Source organism: Hyla sarda, unplaced genomic scaffold (assembly GCF_029499605.1).
Source record: "Hyla sarda isolate aHylSar1 unplaced genomic scaffold, aHylSar1.hap1 scaffold_513, whole genome shotgun sequence".
NCBI lineage: Eukaryota > Metazoa > Chordata > Amphibia > Anura > Hylidae > Hyla > Hyla sarda.
In genome coordinates this window covers 108,763-127,344 of record NW_026610524.1, presented here as the reverse complement: position 1 = coordinate 127,344, position 18,582 = coordinate 108,763, and the positions used below count along the sequence as shown (strand labels likewise).

At 45.8% G+C, this 18,582-nt stretch overlaps 5 non-coding genes and 1 pseudogene across 5 annotated transcripts; all 6 read right to left on the bottom strand.

The window, feature by feature from the left end:
* Nucleotides 1-1,692: 1,692 nt before the first annotated feature.
* LOC130338079 (U2 spliceosomal RNA) lies at nt 1,693-1,878 on the bottom strand. Its single transcript, XR_008878851.1, has one exon. It is a non-coding gene; the product is annotated as a U2 spliceosomal RNA (small nuclear RNA).
* Nucleotides 1,879-7,267: 5,389 nt separating this feature from the next.
* On the bottom strand, nt 7,268-7,485 carry LOC130338089 (U2 spliceosomal RNA; annotated as a pseudogene).
* A 2,093-nt stretch (nt 7,486-9,578) lies between these two features.
* LOC130338138 (U2 spliceosomal RNA) lies at nt 9,579-9,769 on the bottom strand. The gene has a single exon (XR_008878898.1). It is a non-coding gene; the product is annotated as a U2 spliceosomal RNA (small nuclear RNA).
* Nucleotides 9,770-11,850: 2,081 nt separating this feature from the next.
* On the bottom strand, nt 11,851-12,041 carry LOC130338137 (U2 spliceosomal RNA). The gene has a single exon (XR_008878897.1). It is a non-coding gene; the product is annotated as a U2 spliceosomal RNA (small nuclear RNA).
* Nucleotides 12,042-14,131: 2,090 nt separating this feature from the next.
* LOC130338136 (U2 spliceosomal RNA) lies at nt 14,132-14,322 on the bottom strand. Its single transcript, XR_008878896.1, has one exon. It is a non-coding gene; the product is annotated as a U2 spliceosomal RNA (small nuclear RNA).
* A 2,083-nt stretch (nt 14,323-16,405) lies between these two features.
* On the bottom strand, nt 16,406-16,596 carry LOC130338134 (U2 spliceosomal RNA). Its single transcript, XR_008878894.1, has one exon. It is a non-coding gene; the product is annotated as a U2 spliceosomal RNA (small nuclear RNA).
* Between the last annotated feature and the right edge of the window lie 1,986 nt (nt 16,597-18,582).

Here is an 18,582-nt window from a genome sequence, read left to right as displayed (position 1 = left end):
ATGCCTGCACCCCATTGGACTTACCTGTGTGGGTTAAATCCGGGTTATTTGACAACCTATGGCGGTGATGGTTCTGCTCAGGCAGAGCAGTGCTGATGCTCCTCATAAAGCTGTCGCTGCTGTGAAGGTTCTAGGTGACATCACAATCCCTATGGTTACATACACAACAAAGCTGGGTTGTTGTTGTTTACACTCTGCAAGGCCTGTGGAAGTGAGTGACATCATAGCACTGTAGTTCTGAGGGTTCTAGATGGATGCAACAATCTCCTGTTGCTTCTATGAAGGCCATAATAGACGACATCACCAAACAGCTCCATAGTCACATACACAGCAAAGGAGAGATGTTGTTTACACCTAGTGATGTCAGTGGTATTGAGTGACATCACAGCACAGTGCTAAGGCTCCTGGGCCTGGACACAGCAGCGGCTGCAATATCTCAACGGAGAATACGTTTATATATATGTGTGTGTGTGCGCGTATATATATATATATATATATATATATATATATATATTTCTCCGCCGAAATCACTTTTAAACCCATTTCCACCTTTTTTTCCCTTCTCTTCCTCTTACTTTTTTTTCACGTTTTTTTACGTTTTTCTCCTTTTCGCCTCTTTTCTGGGCGTATTATTCTTCTTTTTCTTCTTTTTTTTCGTCTAATGCATACCCCATCAGTGCAGCAATGCTTATTCAATACCGCCAGCAGATGGAGACACTGGGGGATAATTTTCTAAGGATTTATACTGATTTTTCCTGTCTGAATTTGTCGCACAGAAAGTTGCAGGCCAAATATGTGTGACATTTCTGCGACTTTAGCTTCTAGAGCATTTTTACAACATTATACATAGGTGCTGAATACATAAAAAGCGACTGTTCAGCGACAGACAAGTCGCATCGGCTGAAAGTAGGCCAGAATGTCAGTCCATGTTGGAGCAGGTTTAGATACAGTCTAAAGCATAGATCTCAAAGTCTGTGCACAGAATTTAGCAAGGGCCTCGCACCTTCTGATGCATCAGGTAGGTGCACTATAGCATAGCCTAACCCTCTGTACTTTGGTCTATATTGATGCGGGACATAGACAGCCAGCTGATGACCAATCCATTAGTGCAATGGATGGCTGGAAGCATTTGTCTTTGCCTTTGCAATACCACAGAAGCAATGCATGGTCAATGTACAGCAATGACACACCTGTGTGAACAGCCAGGAGACCCCCCCATGTTATGTTACATAGTTACATAGTTAGTACGGTCGAAAAAAGACATATGTCCATCAAGTTCAACCAGGGAATTAAGGGGTAGGGGTGTGGCGCGATATTGGGGAAGGGATGAGATTTTATATTTCTTCATAAGCATTAATCTTATTTTGTCAATTAGGAACATTCAGCACCCACCCGCTATCAAGGCAGCTGCCTATCATGTCATGCCCTACCTGCACAGGTGTGCTGGCTACTCAAATGATCCAATTAAGGAGGCCATTTAGTCAGCAGCAGCAGAAGTCCTGTGCCTGGACGCTCCAACAGCGGCCAGACACAAGCAGAAGCAGCAGAAGCAGCAGCAGCACCACCTTTTGTTTTTTGGCTGCAGCAGCAGCAGCAGCAGCAGCAGCAGCAAGGCCCACAGGGCTGGCTAGCTGGCTAGCCAGCAAGCAGGTAGCAATGAAAGTAGGAATCTTTCTTTTTAACCCTGTAAGGGGGTGGTGCACTGTACCCGAAGATACTGCCATATCGGGTCAATGCATAGGGCGACGGAAGCAAGCTTCGAAATCGGCCCCCGTTCTCAAAAATCCATTTAATATATGGTCCCCAGATAGGGGACGTATCAGATATTAAACTGATAAGAACAGATAAGGTTTCAACAAAATTTTATTGAATAAATAAGAAACCATACAAAATTTAAAATGCAAAATAATAAAAGGTTCACAAAAGTTTTAAAATACAAATAATAAAACCAGTAATAAAAGGAGAAAAAATAAAAAAGGCAGGATAAAACATTATACAAATGTCATAAAAACTGATTATATTGTTATTTCGTTCCATAGAGGCAGACACCACATGGATGCTGCCTCGCTGGCCCCCAACTGTTTCTTGTCTCTTAGGTAATAGATGTACATCTCACTCAGGGCCAGCTTTATACAGTTTTTAACATCAATAAAATCATGTTTAAAAAGTAAGATGTTCCTAACTTTCCAGATGGCATTTTTAAAACAATTAATAATCATCCAGCAGATCATCTGCTGTTTAAAATTGGGGCAGTTAAAAAGACCGTAAAAGACACATTCGTGATTAAAATCTTTTAGGCCGCAGGCCCACTTCAAAAGTGGGCCTACCTTCCTCCAAAGCTCCCGTGCAAAAGGGCAGTTCCAAAATATGTGCAGCACCGTTTCGTCCACTCCGCAGCCATCTCTCGGGCACTTGGCTCTCGCCACCAGTCCTCGCCTGTGCTGGAACTCACGAGTAGGGAGGCACTGGTGGACGATTGCCCAGGCAAGATCCCTGTGTACATTCGCCAGAAACTTCCCGTACACGTTCCGCCATACCTTTTTGGATCTTGCCTGTGTGAAATTGGACACTGCCAGGGTAACCTCACTCCGCCTGAGGACCTTTGATACCTTTCTCTGGTCCCCCAGTATGTCAGGCTCCAAATCTTGGAGACCTAGGAGCCTGACTGTCTTTTCCAACACCACATAATGTTTTGGGGGACACAGAAGCACCGGAGCGTTCAGAGGGATGCGCAACCATCTTTTAAAAACCATGCCCGCAGCGTACCTTAAAAAGCAGCTAAAAATGCCATCGGATTTAATAATTTTAAAACAGAAACAGAAATACTTTATGTAAAAGAAAGTAAAAAGGTTAGGAACATCTTTCCCGCCATTATCTTTACTTTTGTACATAAAATCACGCTTTAATTTCTCCATTTTTGAACCCCATAAAAAAGTAAAAACAATTCTAGTTACTTTTTTAATGTATAAAATAGATGGAGGAAATACCATGGCAATGTATAGCATAATAGGGAGTAAAACCATCTTTATTATTAAAATCTTCCCCTCCATGGTAAGGTTTCTAAGATTCCACATTAAAATCTTCTTCTCCATCTTAGCTATAGCTGAATCCCAGTTAGGGCTCCCATCATTGACCTGGTTAAAAACAATACCTAAAACTTTAATTTGATCCTGTTGCATTGTGACTCCTGGGGTGATGGATGAATCCCAGGAGCCAATATAAAAACAGTCACATTTATCTGTGTTTAGCTTAAAACCAGAGACCTCGCAGAAATAGCTGGTGTTCCTCAATGCCCCCCTCATGGATGGAGAGTCCGGGCACAGTATGGTGACATCATCCATGTACCCCAACACCTTTAGATGGGTCCCTCCTCCACCAGGTATCGGTACGCCTCTTACTACCCGGTCTTTTCTGAGGAGGGCCATCAGTGGTTCGATTGCGCAAATAAAAAGGAGTGGGGACAGGGGGCAGCCCTGTTTGACACCTGATAAAAGAGGAACACCGCTGGTTAAAAAGCCATTAACAGAGACTTGACTAAAACAGGATCGGTATATAAGCATGATTCGGCTTAAAATCGTTTCAGGCACTGCCATCTTTTTAAGAACTAAAAACAGGTATTCATGGGAGACCCTATCAAAGGCTTTTTCAAAGTCTAAGGATAAAATTGCTACAGTTTGATTTCTATCCTTAAAATACCATAAAACATCTCTTAAAATATTTAGGGATTCAGCTATAGACCTTCCAGGTACCCCACAAACCTGATTTGGGTGAATTAATTTATGAATAAAAGGTTTAAAACGGACAGCTAATAACTTGGCTAAAACTTTATAATCGACATTTAAAAGTGTGATGGGGCGCCAATTTTTTAGCATATCCTTTTCACCCTTTTTAAAAAGTAATGATACAATCCCCCTCCTCCAGGAAGGGGGAAGTTCATTAACAATAAAAGTTTCTTTATACAATAAAACCATATCATCCTTTAAAATATCCCAAAAAGCTAAATAAAATTCGATGGGTAAACCATCTTCCCCAGGGGCCTTCCCACTAGAAAAACTTTTAAAAACAAATAAAAGTTCATCTAAGTTAAGATCACGGGATAAAACCTCCTGGTCTAAAACATCTAGCTTAAAATCAAGGGAATTAAGAACATGTTCTAAAAAGGATGGATTAAGATCTTTCTTATTAAAAAGAAGCTGGTAGAAGTTAAAAACTGCATCTAACATGCCTTTTGGAGTGGATTCACCCTCAAGGTTTTGGATGATATCCCTCCTATTCATCACTTTTTTAAAAAAGAAACGGGAACATTTCTCGCCCTCCTCCAGGTGCTGCACATGTGAGTTAAAAATGATTTGTTTCCCTTTCTTTTCTATGGCATGTTTTATTTCAGTTTTAAGGTTTAAAATATCATTTTCTACATCCATACCAGCTTCTTTCAATTTAAAAAGTACATTTAAACGCATGTTAAGAACATAAAACCACTGTTTTTCCATTTTTGCCTTCTTCTTACCTGCTTTGATAAAAAAAAATCTGATTTTAGATTTGGTGCCCTCCCACCAGTGCAGCATAGGCTCGTGGGGTTTTCTTTGTGATTGCCAGCACTGGTAGGTCCGCACAAACTCCTCTTTTATCTCAGGGTCCTCTAGGAGTGTGGTGTTTAATCTCCAGAGGCCCCTTTTTGCTTTTTGCTCCCCCTCTAGCTCCAGGCCCACCAAGAGGAGCTTATGATCAGAGAAGATATTCTGCTCGAGCGTGCATTTCAGGGGTTTAAAAGCTCTAGAGGAAAAAATAAAATCGATTCTGGAGCTCACTCTTCCATTGGACCATGTGGCGCCCGGGTCCTCCGGCAAGAGATCCTTCCAGCAATCTTTCAAATTAAAATCATCAATAAAATTTTTAAGCAGGTAAGAAGTGCGGTCTTTACGATTAATATCCCCACCCTGCCGGTGTTCCCCATCACGTATGCAGTTAAAATCACCTCCCACCAGCAGGGGGGAAGACCCAACACAAAACAGTGGTAAAATTTCAAATAGTTCTGCCCGCTCCTGTTTATCAGGAGGGGCATACACATTTAAAACACGAATTAAAAGTCCATTAAAATATAGATGAATTAAAAGAGCTCTGCCAGGCACAATCTCAGTTACTGTATGAATAGAAAAGGACTGGCCTCGGCAGAGCAGCCCAACACCCACAGAACGACAGTCATTTGCACCGGACCATATGGATGGGCCCAGCTTCCAGTCTTCTTTTAAGTCTTTATAGTCCATTTTACTAGGGATTCCACATTCTTGTAGCAGGCAAAGGTCAAAGTCACATGTCTCTAGATAAGAAAATAAAGCAGCCCTGCGATCAGGGCTCTTTAAGGACCTCACATTGAGTGAGGCAATTTTTACAGGGATAGGCATAGTTTATGGAGAGTCCGTGCTTGGAGAATCAAAGTCAATAATAAGCTGCGTACCGTCATCCCCCGCCTGCGGGGTCATCAGCTCCTTGATGTTCTGAGGGTCGGAGCTTGAGATCGATGATGCCCCGACCCTGAGCTCGCTCTCTTCCGAACTACGGCACGCCGCTTTCCTTTGAATGTCTTCCTCTTCTTCTTCTCTTTGTCTTTTAAATGTCACACTGCTGTCCATATCCTCTGTGTTGCTCTCACTCGATGTAATCTCTGGCCCCCGGCTGATGGATCTGCGTCTTCTTTCATCTTTTGACGACTGGAACTGCTGCACAGGGGCCTGTGAGGCCTCTTTTCCGGAACCTTTGCCGCTACCTTGGGAAGTTTTCATCGCTTGTTCCCCAGCAAGCGTTGCTGAGGACTGTTGCTCCAACTTCCCCATCGATCGACGATGGCCAGTTTTACCCACCGGGTCCACTGCTGGCGGGGCAGCAAACCCTGGTTTGGCGCCACTTGTCTTCTTGGCCCTGTCCTGTATAGGCGGAGTAACAGGACCGGGCTCAGACCTGGCCACCTGGCTCCCCTTCCGGCGGGCTTTCACCGGGGCCTCTTCGTCCGGAGCAGGGCGACCCTGGGCCAAGCCAGTACCTGGCTTATGCTGCAATTTTGGGTCCACCTCTGCCCCCACCGAGGCCCGTCGGCTGCCACCCGCCACAGGTGAGCCCCCTTCAGAAGTTTCGGCGGGCTCTTGAGCCAGGTAGGAAGTCGATCGACGTCTTTCAATTTCCCGGGCAGTAAACTCGATCACCCGCCCGGGCTTCGTGGAATCCCCATGGCCTCCCCCTAGCACTACCACCGGTGGGCCCCCCGATGGAGCACCAGAGGTCTTGGGCCTGGACCCATCAGTACCTGCCATCTGGGGTTTGGGCATCTTAAAAAAGGACGTCTTTTGTCCTGTCCCCTCTTTGGGTGGGCCCAGCCTTGACCCACCCATCGTAGTTTTTGCTTTATGGGGACAGGAATTAAAATCGTGATTTTCCTCTCCGCAGAGGTTGCACCTTATCGTATGGCTACATCTTGAGGCTATGTGACCTTCTTGGCCACACCTATTGCAGCGAATCACACGCTCCGCGCCGCAGGTCTCCTGGGTGTGGCCAAACCTCAAGCAATTTCGGCAATACATAGGCATTTGAGGATAGAACAGGAAGCCCCGAACTCTCCCGATGGCAAAATTTGGGGGCGGATGGCAAAGACCCCCAATACCACCGGGATCCTTACGGAGCTTGACCCAGAACTTCCTCTTGCCGTTCCAGAACCGCACGGAGTTCAAGATTTTGTTTGCGAATCGCACCTCTTCGCAGTATCGCCGAAGAAAAGTGGCTATATCCTCCGTGGTCACATGAGGGCTGTGCATAGCCACCACCAACGGTATATGTTCCTCACCATAGAGGAACTGGAACGAAAGACCGTCGAGTCGATCGTCCCTCTGGTCCGCACCAGACAAGGTTGCATAGATGTTATCGCAACACGCCGTGGCCGTGAAGGTGACGGTATACAGGCCACGGCTTTCCTGGTCATTTAGACACAGGATGTCCTCCCTATTGAGGCGGAAGTAGTCAAGAAGAATCACCTCCGCAATGAAGCGGAGGTTCTTCAACTGACGATGGCTCTCCGACACCTCTATGCGGATGGTATTTCGCATCGACATTTCCCCAGAGGGGAAAGCCCAGGAGAACGGCATCTTCCACACCCAGGGACTAAGCCCCTTCCCCAATAGCAGCAGGGGCTCGGAATCACGCTATAAAAGCGGAACCCTTACCCAAGGCAGAGGTCGGGGGTACCCTAGGTGCTTCCGAAGCTACAGGTAACGCTCAACGTACCGAAAATGCCTTCTGAGACACAAGGTCCCAGAGACAGGGGGATCGCAACCCGTTGTCTGTGGACTAAGCCCGCTCCCCAATAGCAGCAAGGGGGTGAAGTCCCTCCGTAAGGAGAGACAATCCCCCAAGGCCGAGAAGCGGGGTACCACAGACACCTTCCGACCAGACCAAATGCAGATACTACACTTGATCTTAGCCAAAAGGCCGAGAAGCGATAACCGTGAAAGGGGCGGGCCCAACAAGGTCCCCTTCATGGGCACTATCACTGCTTGCTGTCAGGGAGGCTGCCAGACAATTTTCCATGCACACTCTGGGCTGGGGGGCAGTCAACCACCAGTACACACAGCAGAACCTAAACCCATACCATTATTGCTAAGCAGCAAGACAGGGGCCCATTGCACTCCCACGGGGCCTTTTTAAATGCAATCCATAACCCGGATTTGCCAGGAACCCTTCTTACTCCTCCTACTTGCATGTGACACTGGGCTTAGGATCTGCATAGGAAACACACACACAAGCACACACCTACCTTTGTTGCCTGCAGATGCCTCCTTGGCTGTCCCCAAACGGTATCAAACCAACACCCACGGGAAGCTGTAAGCATAGAGGACATGCCTGCACCCCATTGGACTTACCTGTGTGGGTTAAATCCGGGTTATTTGACAACCTATGGCGGTGATGGTTCTGCTCAGGCAGAGCAGTGCTGATGCTCCTCATAAAGCTGTCGCTGCTGTGAAGGTTCTAGGTGACATCACAATCCCTATGGTTACATACACAACAAAGCTGGGTTGTTGTTGTTTACACTCTGCAAGGCCTGTGGAAGTGAGTGACATCATAGCACTGTAGTTCTGAGGGTTCTAGATGGATGCAACAATCTCCTGTTGCTTCTATGAAGGCCATAATAGACGACATCACCAAACAGCTCCATAGTCACATAAACAGCAAAGGAGAGATGTTGTTTACACCTAGTGATGTCAGTGGTATTGAGTGACATCACAGCACAGTGCTAAGGCTCCTGGGCCTGGACACAGCAGCGGCTGCAATATCTCAACGGAGAATACGTTTATATATATGTGTGTGTGTGCGCGTATATATATATATATATATATATATATATATATATATATATATTTCTCCGCCGAAATCACTTTTAAACCCATTTCCACCTTTTTTTCCCTTCTCTTCCTCTTACTTTTTTTTCACGTTTTTTTACGTTTTTCTCCTTTTCGCCTCTTTTCTGGGCGTATTATTCTTCTTTTTCTTCTTTTTTTTCGTCTAATGCATACCCCATCAGTGCAGCAATGCTTATTCAATACCGCCAGCAGATGGAGACACTGGGGGATAATTTTCTAAGGATTTATACTGATTTTTCCTGTCTGAATTTGTCGCACAGAAAGTTGCAGGCCAAATATGTGTGACATTTCTGCGACTTTAGCTTCTAGAGCATTTTTACAACATTATACATAGGTGCTGAATACATAAAAAGCGACTGTTCAGCGACAGACAAGTCGCATCGGCTGAAAGTAGGCCAGAATGTCAGTCCATGTTGGAGCAGGTTTAGATACAGTCTAAAGCATAGATCTCAAAGTCTGTGCACAGAATTTAGCAAGGGCCTCGCACCTTCTGATGCATCAGGTAGGTGCACTATAGCATAGCCTAACCCTCTGTACTTTGGTCTATATTGATGCGGGACATAGACAGCCAGCTGATGACCAATCCATTAGTGCAATGGATGGCTGGAAGCATTTGTCTTTGCCTTTGCAATACCACAGAAGCAATGCATGGTCAATGTACAGCAATGACACACCTGTGTGAACAGCCAGGAGACCCCCCCATGTTATGTTACATAGTTACATAGTTAGTACGGTCGAAAAAAGACATATGTCCATCAAGTTCAACCAGGGAATTAAGGGGTAGGGGTGTGGCGCGATATTGGGGAAGGGATGAGATTTTATATTTCTTCATAAGCATTAATCTTATTTTGTCAATTAGGAACATTCAGCACCCACCCGCTATCAAGGCAGCTGCCTATCATGTCATGCCCTACCTGCACAGGTGTGCTGGCTACTCAAATGATCCAATTAAGGAGGCCATTTAGTCAGCAGCAGCAGAAGTCCTGTGCCTGGACGCTCCAACAGCGGCCAGACACAAGCAGAAGCAGCAGAAGCAGCAGCAGCACCACCTTTTGTTTTTTGGCTGCAGCAGCAGCAGCAGCAGCAGCAGCAGCAAGGCCCACAGGGCTGGCTAGCTGGCTAGCCAGCAAGCAGGTAGCAATGAAAGTAGGAATCTTTCTTTTTAACCCTGTAAGGGGGTGGTGCACTGTACCCGAAGATACTGCCATATCGGGTCAATGCATAGGGCGACGGAAGCAAGCTTCGAAATCGGCCCCCGTTCTCAAAAATCCATTTAATATATGGTCCCCAGATAGGGGACGTATCAGATATTAAACTGATAAGAACAGATACTACACTTGATCTTAGCCAAAAGGCCGAGAAGCGATAACCGTGAAAGGGGCGGGCCCAACAAGGTCCCCTTCATGGGCACTATCACTGCTTGCTGTCAGGGAGGCTGCCAGACAATTTTCCATGCACACTCTGGGCTGGGGGGCAGTCAACCACCAGTACACACAGCAGAACCTAAACCCATACCATTATTGCTAAGCAGCAAGACAGGGGCCCATTGCACTCCCACGGGGCCTTTTTAAATGCAATCCATAACCCGGATTTGCCAGGAACCCTTCTTACTCCTCCTACTTGCATGTGACACTGGGCTTAGGATCTGCATAGGAAACACACACACAAGCACACACCTACCTTTGTTGCCTGCAGATGCCTCCTTGGCTGTCCCCAAACGGTATCAAACCAACACCCACGGGAAGCTGTAAGCATAGAGGACATGCCTGCACCCCATTGGACTTACCTGTGTGGGTTAAATCCGGGTTATTTGACAACCTATGGCGGTGATGGTTCTGCTCAGGCAGAGCAGTGCTGATGCTCCTCATAAAGCTGTCGCTGCTGTGAAGGTTCTAGGTGACATCACAATCCCTATGGTTACATACACAACAAAGCTGGGTTGTTGTTGTTTACACTCTGCAAGGCCTGTGGAAGTGAGTGACATCATAGCACTGTAGTTCTGAGGGTTCTAGATGGATGCAACAATCTCCTGTTGCTTCTATGAAGGCCATAATAGACGACATCACCAAACAGCTCCATAGTCACATACACAGCAAAGGAGAGATGTTGTTTACACCTAGTGATGTCAGTGGTATTGAGTGACATCACAGCACAGTGCTAAGGCTCCTGGGCCTGGACACAGCAGCGGCTGCAATATCTCAACGGAGAATACGTTTATATATATGTGTGTGTGTGCGCGTATATATATATATATATATATATATATATATATATATTTCTCCGCCGAAATCACTTTTAAACCCATTTCCACCTTTTTTTCCCTTCTCTTCCTCTTACTTTTTTTTCACGTTTTTTTACGTTTTTCTCCTTTTCGCCTCTTTTCTGGGCGTATTATTCTTCTTTTTCTTCTTTTTTTTCGTCTAATGCATACCCCATCAGTGCAGCAATGCTTATTCAATACCGCCAGCAGATGGAGACACTGGGGGATAATTTTCTAAGGATTTATACTGATTTTTCCTGTCTGAATTTGTCGCACAGAAAGTTGCAGGCCAAATATGTGTGACATTTCTGCGACTTTAGCTTCTAGAGCATTTTTACAACATTATACATAGGTGCTGAATACATAAAAAGCGACTGTTCAGCGACAGACAAGTCGCATCGGCTGAAAGTAGGCCAGAATGTCAGTCCATGTTGGAGCAGGTTTAGATACAGTCTAAAGCATAGATCTCAAAGTCTGTGCACAGAATTTAGCAAGGGCCTCGCACCTTCTGATGCATCAGGTAGGTGCACTATAGCATAGCCTAACCCTCTGTACTTTGGTCTATATTGATGCGGGACATAGACAGCCAGCTGATGACCAATCCATTAGTGCAATGGATGGCTGGAAGCATTTGTCTTTGCCTTTGCAATACCACAGAAGCAATGCATGGTCAATGTACAGCAATGACACACCTGTGTGAACAGCCAGGAGACCCCCCCATGTTATGTTACATAGTTACATAGTTAGTACGGTCGAAAAAAGACATATGTCCATCAAGTTCAACCAGGGAATTAAGGGGTAGGGGTGTGGCGCGATATTGGGGAAGGGATGAGATTTTATATTTCTTCATAAGCATTAATCTTATTTTGTCAATTAGGAACATTCAGCACCCACCCGCTATCAAGGCAGCTGCCTATCATGTCATGCCCTACCTGCACAGGTGTGCTGGCTACTCAAATGATCCAATTAAGGAGGCCATTTAGTCAGCAGCAGCAGAAGTCCTGTGCCTGGACGCTCCAACAGCGGCCAGACACAAGCAGAAGCAGCAGAAGCAGCAGCAGCACCACCTTTTGTTTTTTGGCTGCAGCAGCAGCAGCAGCAGCAGCAAGGCCCACAGGGCTGGCTAGCTGGCTAGCCAGCAAGCAGGTAGCAATGAAAGTAGGAATCTTTCTTTTTAACCCTGTAAGGGGGTGGTGCACTGTACCCGAAGATACTGCCATATCGGGTCAATGCATAGGGCGACGGAAGCAAGCTTCGAAATCGGCCCCCGTTCTCAAAAATCCATTTAATATATGGTCCCCAGATAGGGGACGTATCAGATATTAAACTGATAAGAACAGATACTACACTTGATCTTAGCCAAAAGGCCGAGAAGCGATAACCGTGAAAGGGGCGGGCCCAACAAGGTCCCCTTCATGGGCACTATCACTGCTTGCTGTCAGGGAGGCTGCCAGACAATTTTCCATGCACACTCTGGGCTGGGGGGCAGTCAACCACCAGTACACACAGCAGAACCTAAACCCATACCATTATTGCTAAGCAGCAAGACAGGGGCCCATTGCACTCCCACGGGGCCTTTTTAAATGCAATCCATAACCCGGATTTGCCAGGAACCCTTCTTACTCCTCCTACTTGCATGTGACACTGGGCTTAGGATCTGCATAGGAAACACACACACAAGCACACACCTACCTTTGTTGCCTGCAGATGCCTCCTTGGCTGTCCCCAAACGGTATCAAACCAACACCCACGGGAAGCTGTAAGCATAGAGGACATGCCTGCACCCCATTGGACTTACCTGTGTGGGTTAAATCCGGGTTATTTGACAACCTATGGCGGTGATGGTTCTGCTCAGGCAGAGCAGTGCTGATGCTCCTCATAAAGCTGTCGCTGCTGTGAAGGTTCTAGGTGACATCACAATCCCTATGGTTACATACACAACAAAGCTGGGTTGTTGTTGTTTACACTCTGCAAGGCCTGTGGAAGTGAGTGACATCATAGCACTGTAGTTCTGAGGGTTCTAGATGGATGCAACAATCTCCTGTTGCTTCTATGAAGGCCATAATAGACGACATCACCAAACAGCTCCATAGTCACATACACAGCAAAGGAGAGATGTTGTTTACACCTAGTGATGTCAGTGGTATTGAGTGACATCACAGCACAGTGCTAAGGCTCCTGGGCCTGGACACAGCAGCGGCTGCAATATCTCAACGGAGAATACGTTTATATATATGTGTGTGTGTGCGCGTATATATATATATATATATATATATATATATATATATATATATATATTCTCCGCCGAAATCACTTTTAAACCCATTTCCACCTTTTTTTCCCTTCTCTTCCTCTTACTTTTTTTTCACGTTTTTTTACGTTTTTCTCCTTTTCGCCTCTTTTCTGGGCGTATTATTCTTCTTTTTCTTCTTTTTTTTCGTCTAATGCATACCCCATCAGTGCAGCAATGCTTATTCAATACCGCCAGCAGATGGAGACACTGGGGGATAATTTTCTAAGGATTTATACTGATTTTTCCTGTCTGAATTTGTCGCACAGAAAGTTGCAGGCCAAATATGTGTGACATTTCTGCGACTTTAGCTTCTAGAGCATTTTTACAACATTATACATAGGTGCTGAATACATAAAAAGCGACTGTTCAGCGACAGACAAGTCGCATCGGCTGAAAGTAGGCCAGAATGTCAGTCCATGTTGGAGCAGGTTTAGATACAGTCTAAAGCATAGATCTCAAAGTCTGTGCACAGAATTTAGCAAGGGCCTCGCACCTTCTGATGCATCAGGTAGGTGCACTATAGCATAGCCTAACCCTCTGTACTTTGGTCTATATTGATGCGGGACATAGACAGCCAGCTGATGACCAATCCATTAGTGCAATGGATGGCTGGAAGCATTTGTCTTTGCCTTTGCAATACCACAGAAGCAATGCATGGTCAATGTACAGCAATGACACACCTGTGTGAACAGCCAGGAGACCCCCCCATGTTATGTTACATAGTTACATAGTTAGTACGGTCGAAAAAAGACATATGTCCATCAAGTTCAACCAGGGAATTAAGGGGTAGGGGTGTGGCGCGATATTGGGGAAGGGATGAGATTTTATATTTCTTCATAAGCATTAATCTTATTTTGTCAATTAGGAACATTCAGCACCCACCCGCTATCAAGGCAGCTGCCTATCATGTCATGCCCTACCTGCACAGGTGTGCTGGCTACTCAAATGATCCAATTAAGGAGGCCATTTAGTCAGCAGCAGCAGAAGTCCTGTGCCTGGACGCTCCAACAGCGGCCAGACACAAGCAGAAGCAGCAGAAGCAGCAGCAGCACCACCTTTTGTTTTTTGGCTGCAGCAGCAGCAGCAGCAGCAGCAAGGCCCACAGGGCTGGCTAGCTGGCTAGCCAGCAAGCAGGTAGCAATGAAAGTAGGAATCTTTCTTTTTAACCCTGTAAGGGGGTGGTGCACTGTACCCGAAGATACTGCCATATCGGGTCAATGCATAGGGCGACGGAAGCAAGCTTCGAAATCGGCCCCCGTTCTCAAAAATCCATTTAATATATGGTCCCCAGATAGGGGACGTATCAGATATTAAACTGATAAGAACAGATACTACACTTGATCTTAGCCAAAAGGCCGAGAAGCGATAACCGTGAAAGGGGCGGGCCCAACAAGGTCCCCTTCATGGGCACTATCACTGCTTGCTGTCAGGGAGGCTGCCAGACAATTTTCCATGCACACTCTGGGCTGGGGGGCAGTCAACCACCAGTACACACAGCAGAACCTAAACCCATACCATTATTGCTAAGCAGCAAGACAGGGGCCCATTGCACTCCCACGGGGCCTTTTTAAATGCAATCCATAACCCGGATTTGCCAGGAACCCTTCTTACTCCTCCTACTTGCATGTGACACTGGGCTTAGGATCTGCATAGGAAACACACACACAAGCACACACCTACCTTTGTTGCCTGCAGATGCCTCCTTGGCTGTCCCCAAACGGTATCAAACCAACACCCACGGGAAGCTGTAAGCATAGAGGACATGCCTGCACCCCATTGGACTTACCTGTGTGGGTTAAATCCGGGTTATTTGACAACCTATGGCGGTGATGGTTCTGCTCAGGCAGAGCAGTGCTGATGCTCCTCATAAAGCTGTCGCTGCTGTGAAGGTTCTAGGTGACATCACAATCCCTATGGTTACATACACAACAAAGCTGGGTTGTTGTTGTTTACACTCTGCAAGGCCTGTGGAAGTGAGTGACATCATAGCACTGTAGTTCTGAGGGTTCTAGATGGATGCAACAATCTCCTGTTGCTTCTATGAAGGCCATAATAGACGACATCACCAAACAGCTCCATAGTCACATACACAGCAAAGGAGAGATGTTGTTTACACCTAGTGATGTCAGTGGTATTGAGTGACATCACAGCACAGTGCTAAGGCTCCTGGGCCTGGACACAGCAGCGGCTGCAATATCTCAACGGAGAATACGTTTATATATATGTGTGTGTGTGCGCGTATATATATATATATATATATATATATATATATATATATTTCTCCGCCGAAATCACTTTTAAACCCATTTCCACCTTTTTTTCCCTTCTCTTCCTCTTACTTTTTTTTCACGTTTTTTTACGTTTTTCTCCTTTTCGCCTCTTTTCTGGGCGTATTATTCTTCTTTTTCTTCTTTTTTTTCGTCTAATGCATACCCCATCAGTGCAGCAATGCTTATTCAATACCGCCAGCAGATGGAGACACTGGGGGATAATTTTCTAAGGATTTATACTGATTTTTCCTGTCTGAATTTGTCGCACAGAAAGTTGCAGGCCAAATATGTGTGACATTTCTGCGACTTTAGCTTCTAGAGCATTTTTACAACATTATACATAGGTGCTGAATACATAAAAAGCGACTGTTCAGCGACAGACAAGTCGCATCGGCTGAAAGTAGGCCAGAATGTCAGTCCATGTTGGAGCAGGTTTAGATACAGTCTAAAGCATAGATCTCAAAGTCTGTGCACAGAATTTAGCAAGGGCCTCGCACCTTCTGATGCATCAGGTAGGTGCACTATAGCATAGCCTAACCCTCTGTACTTTGGTCTATATTGATGCGGGACATAGACAGCCAGCTGATGACCAATCCATTAGTGCAATGGATGGCTGGAAGCATTTGTCTTTGCCTTTGCAATACCACAGAAGCAATGCATGGTCAATGTACAGCAATGACACACCTGTGTGAACAGCCAGGAGACCCCCCCATGTTATGTTACATAGTTACATAGTTAGTACGGTCGAAAAAAGACATATGTCCATCAAGTTCAACCAGGGAATTAAGGGGTAGGGGTGTGGCGCGATATTGGGGAAGGGATGAGATTTTATATTTCTTCATAAGCATTAATCTTATTTTGTCAATTAGGAACATTCAGCACCCACCCGCTATCAAGGCAGCTGCCTATCATGTCATGCCCTACCTGCACAGGTGTGCTGGCTACTCAAATGATCCAATTAAGGAGGCCATTTAGTCAGCAGCAGCAGAAGTCCTGTGCCTGGACGCTCCAACAGCGGCCAGACACAAGCAGAAGCAGCAGAAGCAGCAGCAGCACCACCTTTTGTTTTTTGGCTGCAGCAGCAGCAGCAGCAGCAGCAAGGCCCACAGGGCTGGCTAGCTGGCTAGCCAGCAAGCAGGTAACAATGAAAGTAGGAATCTTTCTTTTTAACCCTGTAAGGGGGTGGTGCACTGTACCCGAAGATACTGCCATATCGGGTCAATGCATAGGGCGACGGAAGCAAGCTTCGAAATCGGCCCCCGTTCTCAAAAATCCATTTAATATATGGTCCCCAGATAGGGGACGTATCAGATATTAAACTGATAAGAACAGATACTACACTTGATCTTAGCCAAAAGGCCGAGAAGCGATAACCGTGAAAGGGGCGGGCCCAACAAGGTCCCCTTCATGGGCACTATCACTGCTTGCTGTCAGGGAGGCTGCCAGACAATTTTCCATGCACACTCTGGGCTGGGGGGCAGTCAACCACCAGTACACACAGCAGAACCTAAACCCATACCATTATTGCTAAGCAGCAAGACAGGGGCCCATTGCACTCCCACGGGGCCTTTTTAAATGCAATCCATAACCCGGATTTGCCAGGAACCCTTCTTACTCCTCCTACTTGCATGTGACACTGGGCTTAGGATCTGCATAGGAAACACACACACAAGCACACACCTACCTTTGTTGCCTGCAGATGCCTCCTTGGCTGTCCCCAAACGGTATCAAACCAACACCCACGGGAAGCTGTAAGCATAGAGGACATGCCTGCACCCCATTGGACTTACCTGTGTGGGTTAAATCCGGGTTATTTGACAACCTATGGCGGTGATGGTTCTGCTCAGGCAGAGCAGTGCTGATGCTCCTCATAAAGCTGTCGCTGCTGTGAAGGTTCTAGGTGACATCACAATCCCTATGGTTACATACACAACAAAGCTGGGTTGTTGTTGTTTACACTCTGCAAGGCCTGTGGAAGTGAGTGACATCATAGCACTGTAGTTCTGAGGGTTCTAGATGGATGCAACAATCTCCTGTTGCTTCTATGAAGGCCATAATAGACGACATCACCAAACAGCTCCATAGTCACATACACAGCAAAGGAGAGATGTTGTTTACACCTAGTGATGTCAGTGGTATTGAGTGACATCACAGCACAGTGCTAAGGCTCCTGGGCCTGGACACAGCAGCGGCTGCAATATCTCAACGGAGAATACGTTTATATATATGTGTGTGTGTGCGCGTATATATATATATATATATATATATATATATATATATATATATTTCTCCGCCGAAATCACTTTTAAACCCATTTCCACCTTTTTTTCCCTTCTCTTCCTCTTACTTTTTTTTCACGTTTTTTTACGTTTTTCTCCTTTTCGCCTCTTTTCTGGGCGTATTATTCTTCTTTTTCTTCTTTTTTTTCGTCTAATGCATACCCCATCAGTGCAGCAATGCTTATTCAATACCGCCAGCAGATGGAGACACTGGGGGATAATTTTCTAAGGATTTATACTGATTTTTCCTGTCTGAATTTGTCGCACAGAAAGTTGCAGGCCAAATATGTGTGACATTTCTGCGACTTTAGCTTCTAGAGCATTTTTACAACATTATACATAGGTGCTGAATACATAAAAAGCGACTGTTCAGCGACAGACAAGTCGCATCGGCTGAAAGTAGGCCAGAATGTCAGTCCATGTTGGAGCAGGTTTAGATACAGTCTAAAGCATAGATCTCAAAGTCTGTGCACAGAATTTAGCAAGGGCCTCGCACCTTCTGATGCATCAGGTAGGTGCACTATAGCATAGCCTAACCCTCTGTACTTTGGTCTATATTGATGCGGGACATAGACAGCCAGCTGATGACCAATCCATTAGTGCAATGGATGGCTGGAAGCATTTGTCTTTGCCTTTGCAATACCACAGAAGCAATGCATGGTCAATGTACAGCAATGACACACCTGTGTGAACAGCCAGGAGACCCCCCCATGTTATGTTACATAGTTACATAGTTAGTACGGTCGAAAAAAGACATATGTCCATCAAGTTCAACCAGGGAATTAAGGGGTAGGGGTGTGGCGCGATATTGGGGAAGGGATGAGATTTTATATTTCTTCATAAGCATTAATCTTATTTTGTCAATTAGGAACATTCAGCACCCACCCGCTATCAAGGCAGCTGCCTATCATGTCATGCCCTACCTGCACAGGTGTGCTGGCTACTCAAATGATCCAATTAAGGAGGCCATTTAGTCAGCAGCAGCAGAAGTCCTGTGCCTGGACGCTCCAACAGCGGCCAGACACAAGCAGAAGCAGCAGAAGCAGCAGCAGCACCACCTTTTGTTTTTTGGCTGCAG